The following is a 6,000-nucleotide window of genomic DNA, read 5'->3' as shown; positions in this document are numbered from 1 at the left end:
TCCACTCTGGAGACATGTATGGGTGATGTGGTAATGTCATGCCGCAAGTTGTGAATGAACCAGCAGCCACGAGAATGCGGTCACAGATGCTGGTGCCTACTTATGTGACGCAGACAGTCGAAACAGGGTAAGAGCTGTGTTTTTTTTTATTTTTGACATGTGGGGGAAGGTGGCCGAACTGGAGTGGCCCAGGGAAGGAGATGGGGGGAAGAGGTTGGAGTGGCACATGAGGGTCTGCTGGAGTGACATATGAGGGGCTGGAGTGACACATGGAGGGGCTGCTGGAGTGACAAATGTGGGGCTAAAATGACACAGCAGATGTTGCTTAAGTGACACATGAGGGGGACTGGAGTGACACATGAGGGGGACTGGAGTGACATCAGGGGGATGTGGCTTTTTCAGTGTATTTAATCTTTTCTGTGTATTATTTGTGTATGTGGCCGTTTCAGTGTATTTTATGTGGAACTGTTTTTTTCAATGTTTTTTATATTGTTCTGGCTTTTATCCCCTTTAATAGTTACCACCACGGTGATTGTGTGCATGCTTCGACATACATCATACCAGAAAAAAATGTAAACTCGACAGCGCTAACAGATTATTAATTTAATGTATATAAAATATATAAAAAAAAACAAAAGAGCCAACGGATGAAACTCAGTAGCTATATTGCAATTTCAGCATAGAAAAAAATAGTTAATCAGTGTCCTTTGCCTCTATACACAATTTTGTTCCTTCCGTTCCTTAGATGTATAACAGGTAAATCTCTGATAGCAATATTTATAATGCTGTACAATGCCAGTCAAGCGGAGGACAGAAAGGAATCAATAGGCTTTGTTTTTAGAAATTGCTGATATATATGGTAAAATAAGCAAGCAGTCACGTCAGGCAAAAAAGACAGCCGTTTTTAATGCATGCAAACAGGGTTCCAGCGGAAGGGTAAATAACTTGGATTGTCAGCTGAAGACAGGTGCGGTCATAAGCTCGTCAGTAGTTAGTCTGTGTCCGCATGATTAGTTGAACATATATTATGTCACATGCAGTAAATACCTTGATCCACATCAGTGGACATACGAGTGCTGTCAGAAACTGCTCCGCTGTAGTTTTAAATCCTGTACTTACAGTGCTCCCGGGAGATTACTAGATAGATCAATACTGGCCAGTAGACTCAATTGTTGTGCAGTCTCTTAACGCGTTTCTCCGCCTTCTTAACCCTCAGCGGCTTCCTCAGAAGTAGACTGTCAACTCTGACAAACCCGGCTTTTATCACGGTGATCGGCGTGGCGCGCATGCACACTCAGAGAAAGTCCAAGCCTCGTTTTAGAAAGGCATTTCATAGTCCGTTTGACCAAGCTTTATAAATATCTTAACTTTTGAACAGTACAAAACTGAAACTTTAAACGTTTTCTTGCTCATTCAAAGAGGACATATCGTTTTAACCCTTTCATTGCAACAGATCAAAATGAATAAAACTTTTTATAATATTATTCATATTTAATGCAATCTAGAGCTTTATATATTCAAATATAACTAATAATATACTTTTCATTATTTAATGGGTAAGTAACCCATATATGAAAATATTAAAAAATGTCCACAAACACGTATAAAATAACCATGACAGGAAAAAGAGGGAAATTACTATACACATAAATATACATACACATACATGCCTACATACATTTTTTATATATATATATTTTAATATATATATATATATATACACACATGGATATATACACATAAGACCCATGTACATAGAAAATATAAACATATCTATATGGAACACATGCACATCCATGAACATAAACGTCCATACCTATATATATCATTTAGGATGTGACCAAAATTGGAACCCGTGCACATATAACATATATCTACACCATACGAAAGCACCTACATAAGACCTAATTAATGGTCAATATAGGCAACATCAAATTCTAGGCCTAAATATTATCCAATCCGCCCTAACTGAAAATAAAATAGCCTTAACTAAGTCTAACAATTAAAAAATAAAGATGTAATAGACCCAATTACAATACTGTATAAATTTAAATAATTGATGTTAATCTATAATGAGACTCATATCTACAGATCCTAGAGATATGTCAGAAAGCCAAAAAAGAGAGAGAGAGACTATTAGAACCGAAAATAAATACACATGGGATAATGAACAAATTTGCCGAGTACAGAATAAGAAACAGATGAGACCAATCCATTCTTAAAAGATCTAAGGGGCAACAGGTTCGGATCCAAAGGGAACTTTGGTAATCCGACCAGAAACCCCAATGATCCAAAAGCCATATCAAGGATCAAACTTTTGTCACTAAACGTTAGTGTGTTCATATATTATTTAATTCTACGGTGTCATTTAGACCACTTGGTATTAATGTACCTAACCTATAGATCCAGTAGGCTTCTCTTTTACAGAGCATTTTCCAAAAACAGTTAAAAAGATTGTTAGAGAAGGCTCTGGACGAGCAGGCAATATCCAGAGAAACTTTTCACTTTTTGTTTAATTTGCACCCTGTTATACCCACTTTTTATTTTCTACCGAAAATACATAAGTCACTTGTTTCACCACCAGGTCGTCCTATTGTTTCAGGCATAGATTCTCTCACTAATAATTTGTCTTTTTTTGTGGATCATTTTTTACAGAATCACGTGGTGAAATTGAAATCATATATTAGGGATTCGGGACATTTTTTAAATATAATTAATACTATTAATTGGCAACCAGGATATCATTTATTAACGTGCGATGTTGAGTCATTGTATTCCAACATTCCACATGACCTGGGTATTAACGCCATGGATTATTTTCTTAGAAAAGATGATACATTATCAGATCATTTAAGAGACTTTATATTACAATCGATTAAATTTATTTTATCACATAATTACTTTTTGTTTGATAATCAATTTTACCTTCAGACACTGGGTACTGCCATGGGGACGAGTTTCGCCCCGAGCTTCGCCAACCTATACATGGGACTTTTTGAGGAGCGACATGTGTGGGGTGGCGGGTTCGGGGGGAGCCTCGTCCTCTATGGCAGATATATAGATGACCTTTTTATTATTTGGAATGGGGATTTGGAATCACTGGATGCTTTCACTGGTAGTTTGAATCACAATGATTTTGGTTTAAAACTCACTTTTTCACATAGCACTAGTACAATTAATTATCTGGACATTGCCATCTCCGTGAAGGAGGACAAGTTGGTTACAGAGACGTTTATTAAACCAGTTGACCAGAGTAGGTATTTGAATTATAAAAGTTCACACAATAATGGATGGAAAAATAACATACCAAAAAGTCAATTTTTGCGCATAAGGCGTAATTGTTCTTCATTGAGAAATTTTAAAACACAGGCTTCACAACTTATGAATTCATTTTTAGAGCAGGGTTATCCCCAGAATATTTTAGAACAAGCCTATGATAAAGCAGTTAATATGGATAGAAATATACTTCTTGAAGAGGGTCTTAAGAAGAAAAATGTAACCACTGAAGAAAACAGATACTCTATGTCCTTTCTCACACAATTTAATAGCCATGCCTGGGAAATTAAAAAGATAATTAAGAAGAACACTCCATTACTTCTATTGGATGATTTTCTTAAACCTATTATTAATCCGAGGGGACAGGTGATTTTTCGGAAGTCTGAGAATTTGAAATCTAGATTGGTCTCCAGTCACTTTAATAGAGCACCCACACATAAATTAGATGATAATACATGGTTACCCATTAGACCAGTAGGTTTCCATAGATGTGCTAAGTATAATTGTAGTACTTGTATTCAAGCTGAAAGAAAAAGCACTGAATTTATATCAAGTACTAATAGAGAATGCTTTAAAATAAAAGAATTTTTGAACTGCTCCTCATTTGTTGTCTACCTCATCACTTGTGGATGTGGTAGACAATATGTAGGTAGAACCACAAGGTCTCTACATACGCGTTTTATGGAACATCGTCGGAACATTCTTAAAGGTATTAAAACTCATCCCCTTTCTAAACATGTTGCACAATGCCAACAATTAAATTTGAAAGACGTAAGGGTGCAAGCTATTGAACAAATTAAACGTACGCAACGTGGAGGAGACAGATTCAAAATGCTCTGTAAAAGAGAAGCCTACTGGATCTATAGGTTAGGTACATTAATACCAAGTGGTCTAAATGACACCGTAGAATTAAATAATATATGAACACACTAACGTTTAGTGACAAAAGTTTGATCCTTGATATGGCTTTTGGATCATTGGGGTTTCTGGTCGGATTACCAAAGTTCCCTTTGGATCCGAACCTGTTGCCCCTTAGATCTTTTAAGAATGGATTGGTCTCATCTGTTTCTTATTCTGTACTCGGCAAATTTGTTCATTATCCCATGTGTATTTATTTTCGGTTCTAATAGTCTCTCTCTCTCTTTTTTGGCTTTCTGACATATCTCTAGGATCTGTAGATATGAGTCTCATTATAGATTAACATCAATTATTTAAATGTATACAGTATTGGGTCTATTACATCTTTATTTTTTAATTGTTAGACTTAGTTAAGGCTATTTTATTTTCAGTTAGGGCGGATTGGATAATATTTAGGCCTAGAATTTGATGTTGCCTATATTGACCATTAATTAGGTCTTATGTAGGTGCTTTCGTATGGTGTAGATATATGTTATATGTGCACGGGTTCCAATTTTGGTCACATCCTAAATGATATATATAGGTATGGACGCTTATGTTCATGGATGTGCATGTGTTCCATATAGAAATGTTTATATTTTCTATGTACATGGGTCTTATGTGTATATATCCATGTGTGTATATATATATATATATATATATATATATATAAAAAATGTATGTAGGCATGTATGTGTATGTATATTTATGTGTATGGTAATTTCCCTCTTTTTCCTGTCATGGTTATTTTATACGTGTTTGTGGACATTTTTTAATATTTTCATATATGGGTTACTTACCCATTAAATAATGAAAAGTATATTATTAGTTATATTTGAATATATAAAGCTCTAGATTGCATTAAATATGAATAATATTATTATAAAAAGTTTTATTCATTTTGATCTGTTGCAATGAAAGGGTTAAAACGATATGTCCTCTTTGAATGAGCAAGAAAACGTTTAAAGTTTCAGTTTTGTACTGTTCAAAAGTTAAGATATTTATAAAGCTTGGTCAAACGGACTATGAAATGCCTTTCTAAAACGAGGCTTGGACTTTCTCCGAGTGTGCATGCGCGCCACGCCGATCACCGGGATAAAAACCGGGTTTGTCAGAGTTGAGTCTACTTCTGAGGAAGCCGCTGAGGGTTAAGAAGGCGGAGAAACGCGTTAAGAGACTGCACAACAATTGAGTCTACTGGCCAGTATTGATCTATCTAGTAATCTCCCGGGAGCACTGTAAGTACAGGATTTAAAACTACAGCGGAGCAGTTTCTGACAGCACTCGTATGTCCACTGATGTGGATCAAGGTATTTACTGCATGTGACATAATATATGTTCAACTAATCATGCGGACACAGACTAACTACTGACGAGCTTATGACAGCACCTGTCTTCAGCTGACTATCCAAGTTATTTACCCTTCCGCTGGAACCCTGTTTGCATGCATTAAAAACGGCTGTCTTTTTTGCCTGACGTGACTGCTTGCTTATTTTACCATATATATCAGCAATTTCTAAAAACAAAGCCTATTGATTCCTTTCTGTCCTCCGCTTGACTGGCATTGTACAGCATTATAAATATTGCTATCGGAGATTTACCTGTTATACATCTAAGGAACGGAAGGAACAAAATTGTGTATAGAGGCAAAGGACACTGATTAACTAATTTTTTCTATGCTGAAATTGCAATATAGCTACTGAGTTTCATCCGTTGGCTCGTTTGTTTTTTTTTATATATTTATATATAAAAAAAATTTCAACACCGGCCGATTGTTGTTTTTTATATGTATTGATTTTTATTATTACATTCATTATATTGTCAACA

This window comes from Taudactylus pleione, unplaced genomic scaffold, assembly GCF_031769625.1.
Source record: "Taudactylus pleione unplaced genomic scaffold, aTauple2 ptg000403l, whole genome shotgun sequence".
NCBI classification, from domain to species: Eukaryota; Metazoa; Chordata; class Amphibia; order Anura; family Myobatrachidae; genus Taudactylus; species Taudactylus pleione.
This window is presented reverse-complemented; position numbering follows the sequence as displayed.